The sequence below is a fragment of the Andrographis paniculata genome, unplaced genomic scaffold (genome assembly GCF_009805555.1).
Source record: "Andrographis paniculata isolate CXL003 unplaced genomic scaffold, ASM980555v1 Contig247END, whole genome shotgun sequence".
NCBI lineage: Eukaryota > Viridiplantae > Streptophyta > Magnoliopsida > Lamiales > Acanthaceae > Andrographis > Andrographis paniculata.
Window position 1 is genome coordinate 5,125 of NW_026137532.1, and position 18,832 is coordinate 23,956.

The 18,832-nt window shown below is 45.9% G+C and overlaps 1 long non-coding RNA gene across 1 annotated transcript; it reads right to left on the reverse strand.

Moving 5' to 3' along the window:
- Positions 1 to 8,635: 8,635 nt before the first annotated feature.
- Positions 8,636 to 10,511, reverse strand: LOC127245756 (uncharacterized). The gene is made up of 3 exons (XR_007837479.1): positions 10,423 to 10,511; positions 9,931 to 9,988; positions 8,636 to 8,809 (listed from the first exon to the last, which is right to left on the reverse strand). It is a non-coding gene; the product is annotated as an uncharacterized LOC127245756 (long non-coding RNA).
- Positions 10,512 to 18,832: the final 8,321 nt, after the last annotated feature.

The following is an 18,832-nucleotide window of genomic DNA, read 5'->3' on the forward strand; positions in this document are numbered from 1 at the left end:
AGTTCTCTTTTCTCTAACGATAAGGCGAACTCGACTTCTCCGCGTTGACGCGGGGTTCGTCGGCGCCCGTGCGCGAATCCTCGTTCGCAATATACGGCTGGACGACGGGTCCGTGAACGGTGGACAAGGTCGTCGTTCGCAATTTTTGCCGCGACGGGCATCGCAGGAAATATATTTTGGCTGCCTACTATTCGCGAAAAAATCAACGCAGGAGTTTATTGGGGCGCCCACTCTGTGTCAATGGACGGCCTGACCGGCATTCGTACGTCGGGTCACGAATTCGTTGTTGTCTGCCGGGACAGACATCGACAATGATCCTGCCGCAGGTTCAACTATAGAATCCTTGTTACGAGTTCTCTTTTCTAAACGATAAGGCGAACTCGACTTCTCGCGTTGACGCGGGTTCGTCGGCGCCCGTGCGCGAATCCTCGTTCGCAATATACGGCTGGACGACGGGTCCGTGAACGGCGGAGAAGGTCGTCGTTCGCGATTTTTGGCCGCGACGGGCATCCCAGGAAATCTATTTTGGCTTCCTACATATTCGCGAAAAAATCCGCGCAGGAGTTTTTTAGGGCGCCCACTCTGTCTCGACGGACGGCCTGACAGGCATTCGTACGTCGGGTCACGAATTCGTTGTTGTCTGCCGGGACAGACATCGACAATAATCCTGCCGCAGGTTCAACTACAGAATCCTTGTTACGAGTTCTCTTTTCTCTAAACGATAAGGCGAACTCGACTTCTCGCGTTGACGCGGGTTCGTCGGCGCCGGTGTGCGAATCCTCGTTCGCAATATACGGCTGGACGACAGGTCCGCGAACGGCGGACAAGGTCGTCGTTCGCGATTTTTGGCCGCGACAGGCATCGCAGGAAATCTATTTTGGCTTCCTACATATTCACGAAAATCCGTGCAGGAGTTTTTTAGGGCGCCTACTCTGTCCCGATGGACGGTCTTACTGGCATTCGTACGTCGGGTCACGAATTCGGTGTTGTCTGCCGGGAAAGACATCGACAATGATCCTTCCGCAGGTTTACCTACAGAATCTTTGTTATGTGTTGTCTTTTCTCTAAACGATAAGGCTTACTGGACTTCTCGCGTTGACGCGGGTTCGTCGGCGCCCGTGCGCGAATCCTCGTTTGTAATATATAGCTGGACGACGGGTCCGTGAACGGCGCACAAGGTCGTCGTTCGCGATTTTTGGCCTCGACGTGCAGCGCAGGAAATCCCTTTTCGCTGCCTACATATTTGCAAAAATTCACGCACGAGTTTTTTGGAGCGCCCACTCTGCCTCGATGGACGGCCTGACCGGAATTCGTACGTCGAGTCACGAATTCGCTGTTGTCTGCAGGGATAGACATCGACAATGATCATTCCGCAGGTTAACCTATAGAATCCTTGTTATGAGTTCTCTTTTCTTTAAACGATAAGGGTTACTCGACTTCTCGCGTTGACGCGGGTATGTCGGCACCCGTGCGTGAATCCTCGTTCGCAATATACGGCTGGACGACGGGTCCGTGAACGGCGGACAAAGTCGTCGTTTACGATTTTTGGCCGCGACGTGCATTGTAGGAAATCCTTTTTTGCTGCCTACATATTTGCAAAAATCCGCGCAGGAGTTTTTTGGGGCGCCCACTCTGTCTCGATGAACGGCCTGACCGGCATTCGTACGTCGGGTCACAAATTCGTTGTTGTCTGCCGGGACAGACATCGACAATGATCCTTCCGCAGGTTCACCTACAGAATCCTTGTTACGTGTTCTCTTTTCTCTAAACGATAAGGCTTACAGGACTTCTCGCGTAGACGCGGGTTCGTCGGCGCCCGTGCGCGAATCCTTGTTCGCAATATACGGTTGGACGACGGGTCCGTGAACGGCGGACAAGGTCGTCGTTCGCGATTTTTGGCGGCGACGGGCATCGCAGGAAATCTATTTTGGCTTCCTACATATTCGCGAAAAAATCCGCGCAGGAGTTTTTTTGGGCGCCCACTCTGTCTCGACGGACGGCCTGACCGGCATTCGTACGTCGGGTCACGAATTCGTTGTTGTCTGCCGGGACAGACATCGATAGTGATCCTGCCGAAGGTTCAACTATAGAATCCTTGTTACGAGTTTTCTTTTCTCTAAACGATAAGGCGAACTCGACTTGTCGCGTTGACGCAGGTTCGTCGGCGCCCGTGCGCGAATCCTCGTTCGCAATATACGGTTGGACGACGGGTCCGTGAACGGCGGACAAGGTCTTCGTTCGCGATTCTTGGCCGCGACGGGCATCGCAGGAAATCTATTTTGGCTTCCTACATATTCGCGAAAAAATCCGCACTGGAGTTTTTTGGGGCGCCCACTCTGTCTCGACGGACGGCCTGACCGGCATTCGTACGTCGGGTCACGAATTCGCTGTTGTCTTCCGGGATAGACATCGACAATGATCCTGCCGCAGGTTCAACTATAGAATCCTTGTTACGAGTTCTCTTTTCTCTAAATGATAAGCTTACTCGACTTCTCGCGTTGACACGGGTTCGTCGGCGCCCGTGCGCGAATCCTCGTTCGGAATATACGGCTGGACGACGGATCCGTGAACGGCGGACAAGGTTGTCGTTCGCGATTTTCGGCCGCGACGGGCATCGCAGGAAATCTATTTTTCCTGCCTACATATTCGCGAAAAAATCCGCGCAGGAGTTTATTGTGGTGCCCACTCTGTCTCGACAGACGGCCTGACCGGCATTCGTACGTCGGGTCACGAATTCGCTGTTGTCTGCCGGGACAGACATCGACAATGATACTGCCGCAGGTTCAACTATAGAATCCCTTTTACGAGTTCTCTTTTCTCTAAACGATAAGACTTACTCGACATGTCGCGTTGACGCGGGTTCGTCGGCGCCCGTGCGCGAATCCTCGTTCGCAATATACGGCTGGACGACGGGTCCGTGAACGGCGGACAAGGTCGTCGTTCGCGATTCTTGGCCGCGACGGGCATCGCAGGAAATCTATTTTTGCTGCCTACATATTCGCGAAAAAATCCGCGCAGGAGTTTATTGGGGCGCCCACTCTGTCTCAATGGACGGCCTGACCGGCATTCGTACGTTGCGTCACGAATTCGCTGTTGTCTGCCGGGACAGACATCGACAATGATCCTGCTGCAGGTTCAACTATAGAATCCTTGTTACGAGTTCTCTTTTCTCTAAACGATAAGGCGGACTCGACTTCTCGCATTGACGCAGGTTCGTCGGCGCCCGTGCTCGAATCCTCGTTCGCAATATACGGCTGGACGACGGGTCCGTGAACGGCGGACAAGGTCGTCGTTCGCGATTCTTGGCTGCGACGGGCATCGCAGGAAATCTATTTTTGCTGCCTACATATTCGCAAAAAAATCCGTGCAGGAGTTTTTTGGGGCGCCCACTCTGTCCCGATGGACGGCCTTACCGGCATTCGTACATCGGGTCACGAATTTGCTGTTGTCTGCCGGGACAGATATCGACAATGATCCTTTCGCAGGTTCACCTATAGAATCCTTGTTACGAGTTCTCTTTTCTCTAAACGATAAGGATTACTCGACTTCTCGCATTGACGGGGGGTCGTCGGCACCCGTTCGCGAATCCTCCTTCGCAATATAAGGCTGGACGACGGGTCCGTGAACGGAGGAAAAGGTCGTCGTTCGCGATTTTTTGCCGCGACGTGCATCGCAGAAAATCCCTTTTTGCTGCCTACATATTTGAAAAAATCCGCGCAGGAGTTTTTTGGGGCGCCCACTTTGTGTCGATGGACGGCCTGACCGGCATTCGTACGTCGGGTCACGAATTCGTTGTTGTCTGCCGGAACAGACATCGACAATGATCATGCCGCAGGTTCACCTATAGAATCCTTGTTACGAGTTCTCTTTTCTCTAAACGATAAGGCTTACTCGACTTCTCGCGTTGTCGCGGGTTCGTCGGCGCCCGTGCGCGAATCCTTGTTCGCAATATACGGTTGGACGATGGATCCGTGAACGGCGGACAAGGTCGTCGTTCGCAATTTTTGGCCGCGACGTGCATCGCAGGAAATCTATTTTTGCTGCCTACATATTCACGAAAATCCGTGCAGGAGTTTTTTAGGGCGCCTACTCTGTCTCGATGGACGGCTTGATCGGCATTCGTACGTCGGGTCACGAATTCGGTGTTGTCTGCCGGGAAAGACATCGAAAATGATCCTTCCGCAGGTTCACCTACAGAATCCTTGTTACGAGTTCTGTTTTCTCTAAACGATAAGGCTTACTCGACTTCTCGCGTTGACGCGGGTTCGTCGGCGCCCGTGCGCGAATCCTCGTTCGCAATATACGGCTGGACGACGGGTCCGTGAACGGCGGACAAGGTCGTCTTTCGCGATTTTTGGCCGCGACGTGCATCGCAAAAAATCCCTTTTCGCTGCCTACATATTTGCAAAAATCCGCGTAGGAGTTTTTTGGGGCGCCCACTCTGTCCCGATGGATGGCCTGACCGGCATTCGTACATCGGCTCACGAATTCGCTGTTGTGTGCCGGGACAGACATCGGCAATGATCCGTCCGCAGGTTCAACTATAGAATCCGTGTTACGAGTTCTCTTTTCTTTAAACGATAAGGCTTACTCGACTTCTTGCGTTGACGCGGGTTCTTCGGCGCCCGTGCGCGAATCCTCGTTTGGAATATACGGCTGGACGACGGGTCCGTGAATGGCGGACAAGGTCGTCGTTCGCGATTTTTGGCCGCGACGGGCATCGCCGGAAATCCATTTTTGCTGCCTACATATTCGCGAAAAAATCCGCGCAGGAGTTTTTTGGGGCGCCCACTCTGTCCCGATGGACGGCCTGACCGGCATTCGTACATCGGGTCCCGAATTCTCTGTTGTCTGCCGGGACAGACATCGACAATGATCCTTCCGCAGGTTCAACTATAGAATCCTTGCTACGAGTTCTCTTTTCTCTAAACGATAAGGCTTACTCGACTTCTCGCGTTGACGCGGGTTCGTCGACGCCCGTGCGCGAATCCTTGTTCGCAATATACGCCTGGACGACGGGTCCGTGAACGGCGGACAAGGTTGTCGTTCGCGATTTTTGGCCGCTACGGGTATCGCAGGAAATCTATTTTTGCTGCCTACATATTCGCAAAAAAATCCGCACAGGAGTTTTTTGGGGCGCCCACTCTGTCCCGATGGACGGCTTAACCAGCATTCGTACATCGGGTCACGAATTCGCTGTTGTCTGCCGGGACAGACATCGGTAATGATCCTTCCGCGGGTTCAACTATAGAATCCTTGTTACGAGTTCTCTTTTCTCTAAATGATAAGGCTTACTCGACTTATCGCGTTGACGCGGGTTCGTCGGCGCCCGTGCGCGAATCCTCGTTCGCAATATACGACTAGACGACGGATCCGTGAACGGCGGACAAGGTTGTCGTTCGTGATTTTTGGCCGCTACGGGCACCGCAGGAAATCTATTTTTGCTGCCTACATATTCGCGAAAAAATCCGCGCAGGAGTTTTTTGGGGCGCCCACTCTGTCCCGATGTACGGCCTTACCGGCATTCGTACGTCGGGTCACGAATTCGCTGTTGTCTTCCAGGACAGATATCGACAATGATCCTTCCGCAGGTTCAACTATAGAATCATTGTTACGAGTTCTCTTTTCTCTAAACGATAAGGCTTACTCGACTTCTCCCGTTGACGCGGGTTCGTCGGCGCCCGTGCTCGAATCCTCGTTCTCAATATATGAATGGACGACGGGTTTGTGAACGGCAGACAAGGTCGTCGTTCGCGATTTTTGGCCGCGACGGGCATCGCAGGAAATCTATTTTTGCTGCCTGCATATTCGCGAAAAAATCCGCACAGGAGTTTTTTGGGGCGCCCACTCTGTCCCGATGGACGGCCTGACGAGCATTCGTACATCGGGTCACGAATTCGTTGTTGTCTGCCGGGACAGACATCGGCAATGATCCTTCCGCGGGTTCAACTATAGAATCCTTGTTACGAGTTCTCTTTTCTCTAAACGATAAGGCTTACTCGACTTCTCGCGTTGACGCTGGTTCGTCGGCACCCGTGCGCGAATCCTCGTTCGCAATATACGGATGGACGACAGGTCTGTGAACGGCGGACAAGGTCGTCGTTCGCGATTTTTGGCCGCGACGGGCATCGCAGGAAATCCATTTTTGCTGCCTATATATTCGCGAAAAAATCCGCGCAGGAGTTTTTTGGGGCGCCCACTCTGTCCCGATGGACGGCCTGACCGGCATTCGTACATCGGGTCCCGAGTTCTCTGTTGTCTGCCGGGACAGACATCGACAATGATCCTTCCGCAGGTTCAACTATAGAATCCTTGTTACGAGTTCTCTTTTCTCTAAACGATAAGGCTTACTCGGCTTCTCACGTTGACGCGGGATCGTCGGCGCGAATCCTCGTTCGCAATATACGACTGGACGACGGGTTCGTGAACGGCAGACAAGGTCGTCGTTCGCGATTTTTGGCTGCGACGTGCATCGCAGGAAATCCATTTTTGCTGCCTACATATTCGCGAAAAAATCCGCGCAGCAGTTTTTTGGGGCGCCCACTCTGTCCCGATGGATGGCCTGACCGGCATTCGTACATCGGCTCACGAATTCGCTGTTGTGTGCCGGGACAGACATCGGCAATGATCCGTCCGCAGGTTCAACTATAGAATCCTTGTTACGAGTTCTCTTTTCTTTAAACGATAAGGCTTACTCGACTTCTCGCGTTGACGCGGGTTCTTCGGCGCCCGTGCGCGAATCCTCGTTTGGAATATACGGCTGGACGACGGGTCCGTGAATGGCGGACAAGGTCGTCGTTCGCGATTTTTGGCCGCGACGGGCATCGCCGGAAATCCATTTTTGCTGCCTACATATTCGCGAAAAAATCCGCGCAGGAGTTTTTTGGGGCGCCCACTCTGTCCCGATGGACGGCCTGACCGGCATTCGTACATCGGGTCCCGAATTCTCTGTTGTCTGCCGGGACAGACATCGACAATGATCCTTCCGCAGGTTCAACTATAGAATCCTTGCTACGAGTTCTCTTTTCTCTAAACGATAAGGCTTACTCGACTTCTCGCGTTGACGCGGGTTCGTCGACGCCCGTGCGCGAATCCTTGTTCGCAATATACGCCTGGACGACGGGTTCATGAACGGCGGACAAGGTTGTCGTTCGCGATTTTTGGCCGCTACGGGCATCGCAGGAAATCTATTTTTGCTGCCTACATATTCGCAAAAAAATCCGCACAGGAGTTTTTTGGGGCGCCCACTCGGTCCCGATGGACGGCCTAACCAGCATTCGTACATCGGGTCACGAATTCGCTGTTGTCTGCCGGGACAGACATCGGTAATGATCCTTCCGCGGGTTCAACTATAGAATCCTTGTTACGAGTTCTCTTTTCTCTAAACGATAAGGCTTACTCGACTTCTCGCGTTGACGCGGGTTCGTCGGCGCCCGTGCGCGAATCCTCGTTCGCAATATACGACTAGACGACGGATCCGTGAACGGCGGACAAGGTTGTCGTTCGTGATTTTTGGCTGCTACGGGCACCGCAGGAAATCTATTTTTGCTGCCTACATATTCGCGAAAAAATCCGCGCAGGAGTTTTTTGGGGCGCCCACTCTGTCTCGATGGACGGCCTTACCGGCATTCGTACGTCGGGTCACGAATTCGCTGTTGTCTTCCAGGACAGATATCGACAATGATCCTTCCGCAGGTTCAACTATAGAATCATTGTAACGAGTTCTCTTTTCTCTAAACGATGAGGCTTACTCGACTTCTCGCGTTGACGCTGGTTCGTTGGCACCCGTGCGCGAATCCTCGTTCGCAATATACGGATGGACGACAGGTCCGTGAACGGCGGACAAGGTCGTCGTTCGCGATTTTTGGCCGCGACGGGCATCGCAGGAAATCCATTTTTGCTGCCTACATATTCGCGAAAAAATCCGCGCAGGAGATTTTTGGGGCGGCCACTCTGTCCCAATGGACGGCCTGACCGGCATTCGTACATCGCGTCCCGAATTCTCTGTTGTCTGCCGGGACAGACATCGGCAATGATCCTTCCGCAGGTTCAACTATAGAATCTTTGTTACGAGTTCTCTTTTCTCTAAACGATAAGGCTTACTCGACTTCTCGTGTTGACGCGTGTTCGTCGGCGCCCGTGCGCGAATCCTCGTTCGCAATATACGGCTGGACGACGGGTCCATGAACGGCGGACAAGGTCGTCGTTCGCGATTTTTGGCCGCGACGGGCATCGCAGGAAATCTATTTTGGCTGCCTACATATTCGCGAAAAAATCCGCGCAGGAGTTTTTTGAGGCGCCCACTCTGTCTCGATGGACGGCCTGCCCGGCATTCGTACGTCGGGTCACGAATTCGCTGTTGTCTTCCAGGACAGATATCGACAATGATCCTTCCGCAGGTTCAACTTTAGAATCATTGTAACGAGTTCTCTTTTCTCTAAACGATAAGGCTCATTCGACTTCTCCCGTTGACGCGGGTTCGTCGGCGCCCGTGCTCGAATCCTCGTTCGCAATATACGTGTAACACCCCCAGTTGGCTCATACTGGAAATGCTACCGCCACACTGCATCATGAGGTCGTCACCTCCTACTTCGGGCCCCACAACACAGTGTTAAGGCTAAAATTAATTATATAAGCATTTTATTATTCCCAAAAAAAAAATAGTTTATAAATATTTACAAAAACATACTCCCAAAACGGGAGGTTTTTCTAGTTAGAATTTACATATAATACATCAGATGCAGTTCACTCATTCAGCCCGTCTTTCTATCTCCCGAGACGTCCCCTGTCCCGGAGGTGCCATGCGTACCTGAATCAAATATTTCTCTTAAAAGCAGTCTAGAATTAAATCCATTTTAAGAACTAACATAAAATATGCCATGTCATGCTCGAAAATAGAGTTTAATTTCCGTCATTTGCAAAATAAATGCCATGCCATGCCCATACTGAAATAATGTAACAATAATGTCAAAATCGACAACTCATGCACATATACCCATATACATATGTCAAAGTGAGCAGCCGGAATAACCTCGGCTCCATAATAATAGCTCACTAGACTATCATCAATAAATAGCCGGAAAATCCTCGGCTCAAGGAAGGACCTGGTAAACCCATAGTAATATAACGGTCACCCGGTCACTCCCATATACCCACCATACGACTCCCGCAATCAATACATGGATAGTCGAACGTTGTCGCCATTAACCACAAGACACCCCATAGTCTGTGATAGCGAAGATAGGACCCTCCTGTCTAGCCCTACCCCGTGTAACGTAGTAGAATCCGTGCAACCTGGAATCACCCAAAGGAAACCCGGAAACTCTACTCCTCCTCGCACGCCCTAACGGGATCGCGTTTGGAGTTTGGCATCTGATCCTAAACTACCGGTAGACCTCACTAGTAGCTACTCCAATGAGTGGAACAACACCGAATCCGAATGATTAGACCAAATACGTCTCAACTGCAATGGGTCTAATCCCTGAATGACCGTGCGACTAAGTCACCCAGTTGCCCGACTACTATCGTCCACTATCGCCAAAGTGTTACGGTACATCGGGGTCGAATACCCTAACCCCAGATGATGCCCTTGCCTAGCACTACCGCACACGGCGACTAAACGATAGATCCATAAAACATATCCGATAAATCGTGCAATGTGTGCAGCATGTCAATAAGTGAATTTAATGAAAAGGGCTGGTGAGACGGCCCACCTATCCTCCTTTTTTTATAAATTCACCAACACGATCAAATACGTATATCAAATATCGTAAAACGAAGTTTCACACATGCATATACACACACATATATACATATATAGATGCACTGACCAAATGATTCCACATAATATCATATCAATATCAGAATCAGAATCACATGCAACATAAATACCTAATTTCTTAAAATTAGATTTAATTCCCTACTGCTTACCTCCTACCGATACTTTCTGGATTTTTATAACTTCACTCAAATCTCCTCCAACGTACACCTGTCCCATTATTTACTCAAATCAGATGAGCTTTATGCTTATTCTCAGGAGCTACCTGCTTATTCAAAAGCTAATTTCTATAATTAACTCATCGGGCTCCAAACTTTTATATTTAGTAGAATATGATATTCTAGCTATAAAATCCTTCTACCTCATAATATTTATATTGCCCGATTATTAAATAAAAATACGCAAAGGTATGAACAAGCAGGCAGGTGCAATATACTGCCGTTTTTTATTCGACTTGGATTGGTACGAAATTCTCAAAATATAACGTCGGCGCTACGAATAGGCTATTAGCTAAAGAAATTCATCGATTAAATAGCTAAATAGCCAATTTTGAATTTTTGAAGAATTTCTAATTTAATACTCCAATATCAAAATTCGTATTAAAATTTATAATCGGACTCTACGAATAGCAAGGAATACCATACCCAAGTCGGAATTGGAATCGGACGGCTAAATCTTTTTCTTCCTTTTTTTTTTTCTTCTCCTTTCTTCTTCTCCTTCGCGTTTCGTCTTCTGCGTTCCTTCGTTTCGGGTAAGGTTTGTTTGTTTTTATATATATATATGTATAATATATATACACATATATATTATATTATTATTATTATATTATATTATATTATATTATATTATTATTAACATTAACATCTTTATCTTCTTTATTTATTTATTATATTATATTATTAAATTATATATTATATTTTATATTTATCCTCATTGATATTATCCGTTTAACAGTCTTTTTAATCATAATCAATATATAAAATAGGAATAAAATTTATTCCACAATATTAATTTCTTGATTCCAAAATATTATAAAAATATTTATTTGCTATAATAATATTATTTTATACATTCCGAAATCGGGGCATTACAATCCACTCCCCCTTAAAAAAAGATTTCGTCCCCGAAATCTAAACTCGAACACATAACAAGGCAACTTAATTAAACAATTGTGGGTATGCCTTGAACATTTCTTGTTCTACTTCCCACGTGGCCTCTTCCGCTCCATGTCTGGACCACATTACTTTCACCATACGAATATCTCGATTCCTCATGGTTCGGACCTTTGTGTCCATGATCCACAGAGGCTTTTCTTCATACGAAAGATCTTCATTCAGCTCTATCTCATCTGGAGATAAAATATGAGAAGGATCTGCAACATACCTACGAAGCTGAGATATATGAAACACATTATGGATACGCTCCATAGAATTTGGAAGTGCTAACCGATAAGCCCAATCACCAACTCGATCGACAATTTCATAAGGTCCAACATAACGCGGACTCAATTTTCCTTTAATCCCAAACCTTCTAATACCTTTCATTGGGGATACTTTCAATAAGACAAAATCTTCACTTTGAAATTGACCCTCACGTCGGGCTCTATCGGCATAACTCTTTTGACGATCTTGAGCTGCCTTCATCTTTTCTCTGATAATTCGAATCTTATTTTTCGATTCCTCAATCATTTCCGGACCCAGTATCAGTCGATCACTCATATCGTCCCAACTCAAAGGAGTTCTGCATTTTCGACCATAAAGAGCTTCAAAAGGAGCCATTCCGATACTTGCTTGATGGCTATTATTATATGAAAATTCCACTAAATCCAAGTGGTCTTCCCAACTCCCTTGAAATTCCATAGCACAAGCTCTTAGCATATCTTCCAGAATACGGATAGTTCTTTCTGACTGACCATCAGTCATAGGATGGAATGCAGTACTCATATGCAACTGAGTACCAAAGGCTTCCTGCAATTTTTGCCAAAATCGAGATTGAAAACGTGGATCACGATCTGATATGATCACCTCAGGAATACCGTGTCGTTTAACCACATAATGAACATATAATTTGGCTAATTTCTGCATACTCCAAGTCATACGTACTGGAATGAACACTGCTGACTTGGTCAATCTGTTTATAATTACCCAAATTGCATCTGTTCCCGACTTTGACCTTGGAAGTCCTGTTACAAAATCCATTGCGATAGAATCCCATTTCCAGAGTGGAACTTCTAAAGGTTGTAGCAACCCCATTGGTCTATGATGTTCTGCTTTTACCTTTTGACAATTTAAACATCGTGCAACAAATTTGGCTACATCCTTCTTCATGCCCTTCCACCAAAAATGTTGACGTAGGTCATGATACATTTTATTTCCCCCCGGATGCACTGAGTATGGTGTATTATGAGCCTCACTCATAATCTGCTCTTTCAAATCATTTCGATCCTTTGGGATACACCACCTCCCGTGAAATCGAAGACTCCCATCTGGAGCAATATTAAAATTTTGAGTCTGACCGTACTGAACTTTCACTGCAAGCTCAACCATTTTATTATCTTCCATTTGAGCCGCTCTAATGCGATCATAAATTTCAGGCTCAACTTGTATCATTTGCAAATATCCCCGAGTCATACCCCGTCCAAGTACCTCAATTTCCATCCGCGCTAAATCTTGGCACAGTTCATCAGCAACCGACATGAAGCCCAAGTTATGCCTTGGTTTTCGACTTAAGGCATCGGCTACAACATTTGCTTTGCCTTCATGATACACAATTTCAAGATCATAATCCTTCACCAATTCTAACCATCTTCTTTGTCTTAAATTCAATTCTTTTTGGGTGAAGATATATTTCAAACTTTGATGGTCAGTAAATATTCTGCAATGGGCTCCATAAAGATAGTGTCTCCAAATCTTCAAAGCAAACACCACTGCTGCCATTTCCAAGTCGTGTGTCGGATAATTCTCTTCGTGAGGTTTTAGTTGTCGTGATGCATAAGCAATAACTCTTTGATTCTGCATTAAGACACATCCCAATCCCTGCTTCGAAGCATCACTATACACTTCAAACTCCTCACCTTCCACTGGTAAAGCCAAAATTGGCGCTGAAGTTAATCGATGTTTCAATTCTAAAAAGGATGACTCACACTCGTGATCCCAGTTAATCTTTGCATCCTTTTTCAGCAAATTAGTTAATGGTTTTGCAACCTTCGAAAAATCAAGAACGAATCGCCGATAATATCCTGCCAAACCCAAAAAGCTTCTTACTTCTGATTGATTGGTAGGTCTTGGCCAATCCAAGATTGCCGCCACTTTAGAAGGATCTACTGAGATACCCTTTCCAGAAACAACATGCCCCAAGAAAGCAACCTCCTTCAACCAAAACTCGCATTTGGATAACTTGGCATATAACTTTCTTGCACGCAATATGTTTAATATTACATGCAAATGTTTTGCATGCGTCTTTTTATCTGGGGAATAGACCAAGATATCGTCAATAAATACCACCACAAACTGATCGAGGTATGGTTGAAAAATTCTATTCATCAACTCCATAAACGCAGCCGGGGCGTTAGTCAACCCAAAGGACATAACCGTGAATTCATAATGCCCGTATCTAGTCCGAAAAGCTGTCTTCGGAATGTCATGCTCTGCAATCCTTAGCTGATGATATCTAGATCTCAAGTCAATCTTTGAGAATATAGTTGCACCTCTCAGTTGATCAAATAGATCATCAATCCTCGGAAGAGGATATTTGTTCTTCACCGTGACTTTGTTCAGTCCACGGTAGTCAATACATAACCTCAAACTTCCATCCTTCTTTTTCACAAATAAAACTGGAGCTCCCCAAGGCGATGTACTAGGCCGAATGTAACCCTTATCTAGCAATTCCTGTAGTTGCAATTTAAGTTCAGCTAGTTCTAAAGGTGCCATCCGGTATGGAGCCCTTGATACTGGCTCAGCACCCGGCACAATATCAATAGTAAAATCCACCTCACGAGCTGGTGGCATACCCGGAATGTCATCAGGAAATACATCAGGAAAATTTCGGACTACAGGAATATCTTGCAATCGCTGCTCCCCTTGCGTCAAATCTCTTACCTCACACAGATATACTGGAAACCCCTTACGAATAAATGATTGAAATGATAGGGATGAAATTACCTTCATAAAAGGTTGTCTGGCAGATCCTGCATAGTTCACCTGTTCGCCCATCGCTCCAACCAGCGAAATTGATCTTTTTCGACAATCAAATTGAGCTTGATATGCCACTAACCAATCCATCCCCAATATTACATCGAACTCGGATAGCTTGATGCCCAACAAGTTAGTAACAAAATCAACCCCTTCAATACTAACCGGAATCTGCATATAAAGCTCTCGGCATTCCAACACTTCTCCTGATGGAAGTAAAACTTCCACTACCACTTCTACTGATGAATTCAGACCCAATCGTCTAACTAGACGCTTAGATATGAACGAGAACGTTGCACCCGAATCGAATAACACAAGAGCAGGAAAACCGCAAACCAGAAATCTACCCGTTAAAACCTCACCTGGATGATAATCAGCTTCTGCTTGGGTAACCACATTTATTCTGCCACGCTGGTCAGGTCCTCTGCCTAGCTGCCTAGATGATGGACGTGACTGGCTTCGACCACCTCGCCATGATGGTCCTAATCCTCTCCCCTGTGACTGTGAAGATGGCGGCTGCCATGGCCTAAATCTCGGTTCTAGAAACTCCCTTGCAGTTACCACACTTGGGCATAACTTGGCAATATAACCACTACCACCACACTTAAAACATGCTAATGGAACTTTATCACAACGGGTACCTGAATGACTTGTTCCACAACGTCGACAAACAACTCTCGATTGTTGAAACCTCTCTTGACTCGGTTCTTTAATCGAAATCCCTTTATACGATGGCCCCGACCTGAATATTTGCCACCATTTATTTTTACCCTTTGGTTCATCCTCTACCTTAGCTTTTCCTTTATCTCGAAACTGATGTTGATACCCCATTTCCTTCTCACTGCCCTTCTGCCTGACTTCTTGCTTCTGATAGAATCGAGCAGCACGCTCGTAAGCCTCATACAACGAACTGATATCCAACACAGCTAAAGCTTCTTGAATCCTCTGCTGCAACCCATCTACAAAATGATCAACTCTATCTCGCTCACAGGAAAAGTAGTCAGGAACATACATCTCCAACTCATTGAACTTTACAAAATAGTCCTCGACTGACATCGAACCCTGCTTCAAGTCCAGCAACTCTTGCTTCTTTGCTTTTCGAACATGAGACGGTATAAACCTAGCTTTTAATTTTGCTTTAAACTCATCCCAAGTCATATCCACTTGGTCCACTCCCGCGGCTTCCTCACCTAACCACCACCGATTTGCTCGACCTTCCAAGAAATAAGCCCCGATATTGGTTCGTTGATCTGGTGGAACCTGAACAACACGAAATATCTTTTCCATCTTTTCAACCCAAAACTCAAGGACTCCTGGCTCCACCGAACCAGAATATGTTGGTGGGTTATGCCGCATCACAGCATCAATGAAACTCCTCTGTTGAGGCATCATCGCGGCCATAAACTGCCGAAAGAAATCCTGACTAGGTGCCTCTGTTGGTACATGCGCTGGCACAGGATACTGTGACTCATCAGACGAAGGATCAAACTCTGGGCCTTGAATAGCCCTACGTACACCACCACCTCGAGAATTCGACATACTGCCCCCAATTTTTCCTGATCCAATATCAATTCAGCACACAGCTAAACCAAGCATAACAATAAAAGATAGATCACATTAACATGAATGCACCCGCAAAACCCAAACCTCACCAAACCAATTCAATATCATTATTATTTTCAAAACCTTTTTAATTCAAAGAGCCAAAATCTATCAAACCTAGGCTCTGATACCAACTTGTAACACCCCCAGTTGGCTCATACTGGAAATGCTACCGCCACACTGCATCATGAGGTCGTCACCTCCTACTTCGGGCCCCACAACACAGTGTTAAGGCTAAAATTAATTATATAAGCATTTTATTATTCCCAAAAAAAAAATAGTTTATAAATATTTACAAAAACATACTCCCAAAACGGGAGGTTTTTCTAGTTAGAATTTACATATAATACATCAGATGCAGTTCACTCATTCAGCCCGTCTTTCTATCTCCCGAGACGTCCCCTGTCCCGGAGGTGCCATGCGTACCTGAATCAAATATTTCTCTTAAAAGCAGTCTAGAATTAAATCCATTTTAAGAACTAACATAAAATATGCCATGTCATGCTCGAAAATAGAGTTTAATTTCCGTCATTTGCAAAATAAATGCCATGCCATGCCCATACTGAAATAATGTAACAATAATGTCAAAATCGACAACTCATGCACATATACCCATATACATATGTCAAAGTGAGCAGCCGGAATAACCTCGGCTCCATAATAACAGCTCACTAGACTATCATCAATAAATAGCCGGAAAATCCTCGGCTCAAGGAAGGACCTGGTAAACCCATAGTAATATAACGGTCACCCGGTCACTCCCATATACCCACCATACGACTCCCGCAATCAATACATGGATAGTCGAACGTTGTCGCCATTAACCACAAGACACCCCATAGTCTGTGATAGCGAAGATAGGACCCTCCTGTCTAGCCCTACCCCGTGTAACGTAGTAGAATCCGTGCAACCTGGAATCACCCGAAGGAAACCCGGAAACTCTACTCCTCCTCGCACGCCCTAACGGGATCGCGTTTGGAGTTTGGCATCTGATCCTAAACTACCGGTAGACCTCACTAGTAGCTACTCCAATGAGTGGAACAACACCGAATCCGAATGATTAGACCAAATACGTCTCAACTGCAATGGGTCTAATCCCTGAATGACCGTGCGACTAAGTCACCCAGTTGCCCGACTACTATCGTCCACTATCGCCAAAGTGTTACGGTACATCGGGGTCGAATACCCTAACCCCAGATGATGCCCTCGCCTAGCACTACCGCACACGGCGACTAAACGATAGATCCATAAAACATATCCGATAAATCGTGCAATGTGTGCAGCATGTCAATAAGTGAATTTAATGAAAAGGGCTGGTGAGACGGCCCACCTATCCTCCTTTTTATAAATTCACCAACACGATCAAATACGTATATCAAATATCGTAAAACGAAGTTTCACACATGCATATACACACACATATATACATATATAGATGCACTGACCAAATGATTCCACATAATATCATATCAATATCAGAATCAGAATCACATGCAACATAAATACCTAATTTCTTAAAATTAGATTTAATTCCCTACTGCTTACCTCCTACCGATACTTTCTGGATTTTTATAACTTCACCCAAATCTCCTCCAACGTACACCTGTCCCATTATTTACTCAAATCAGATGAGCTTTATGCTTATTCTCAGGAGCTACCTGCTTATTCAAAAGCTAATTTCTATAATTAACTCATCGGGCTCCAAACTTTTATATTTAGTAGAATATGATATTCTAGCTATAAAATCCTTCTACCTCATAATATTTATATTGCCCGATTATTAAATAAAAATACGCAAAGGTATGAACAAGCAGGCAGGTGCAATATACTGCCGTTTTTTTATTCGACTTGGATTGGTACGAAATTCTCAAAATATAACGTCAGCGCTACGAATAGGCTATTAGCTAAAGAAATTCATCGATTAAATAGCTAAATAGCCAATTTTGAATTTTTGAAGAATTTCTAATTTAATACTCCAATATCAAAATTCGTATTAAAATTTATAATCGGACTCTACGAATAGCAAGGAATACCATACCCAAGTCGGAATTGGAATCGGACGGCTAAATCTTTTTCTTCCTTTTTTTTTTCTTCTCCTTTCTTCTTCTCCTTCGCGTTTCGTCTTCTGCGTTCCTTCGTTTCGAGGTAAGGTTTGTTTGTTTTTATATATATATATGTATAATATATATACACATATATATTATATTATTATTATTATATTATATTATATTATATTATATTATTATTAACATTAACATCTTTATCTTCTTTATTTATTTATTATATTATATTATTAAATTATATATTATATTTTATATTTATCCTCATTGATATTATCCGTTTAACAGTCTTTTTAATCATAATCAATATATAAAATAGGAATAAAATTTATTCCACAATATTAATTTCTTGATTCCAAAATATTATAAAAATATTTATTTGCTATAATAATATTATTTTATACATTCCGAAATCGGGGCATTACAATACGACTGGACGACGGTCCGTGAACGGCAGACAAGGTCGTCGTTCACGATTTTTGGCCGCGACAGGCATCGCAGGAAATCCATTTTTGCTGCCTACATATTCGCGAAAAAATCCACGCAGGAGTTTTTTGGGGCGCCCACCCTGACCCGATGGACAGCCTGATCGGCATTCGTACATCGGGTCCCGAATTCTCTGTTGTCTACCGGGACAGACATCGACAATGATCCTTCCGCAGGTTCAACTATAGAATCCTTGTTACGAGTTCTCTTTTCAATAAACGATAAGGCTTACTCGACTTCTCGCGTTGACGCGGGTTCGTCGGCGCCCGTGCGCGAATCCTCGTTCGCAATATACGGCTGGACGACGGGTCCGTGAACGGCGGACAAGGTCGTCGTTCGCGATTCTTGGCCGCGACGGGCATCGCAGGAAATCTATTTTCGCTTCCTACATATTCACGAAAAAATCCGCGCAGGAGTTTTTTGGGGCGCCCACTCCGTGTCGAGGAACGGCCTGACCGGCATTCGTACGTCGGGTCATAAATTCACTGTTGTCTGCCGGGACAGACATCGAAAAAGATCCTACCGCAGGTTCAACTATAGAATCCTTGTTACGAGTTCTCTTTTCTCTAAACGATAAGGTGAACTCGATTTCTCGCGTTGACGCGGGTTCGTCGGCGCCCGTGCGCGAATCCTTGAACGCAATATTCGACTGGACGACGGGTCCGTGAACGGCGGACAAGGTCGTCGTTCGGGATTTTTGGCCGCGAAGGGCATCG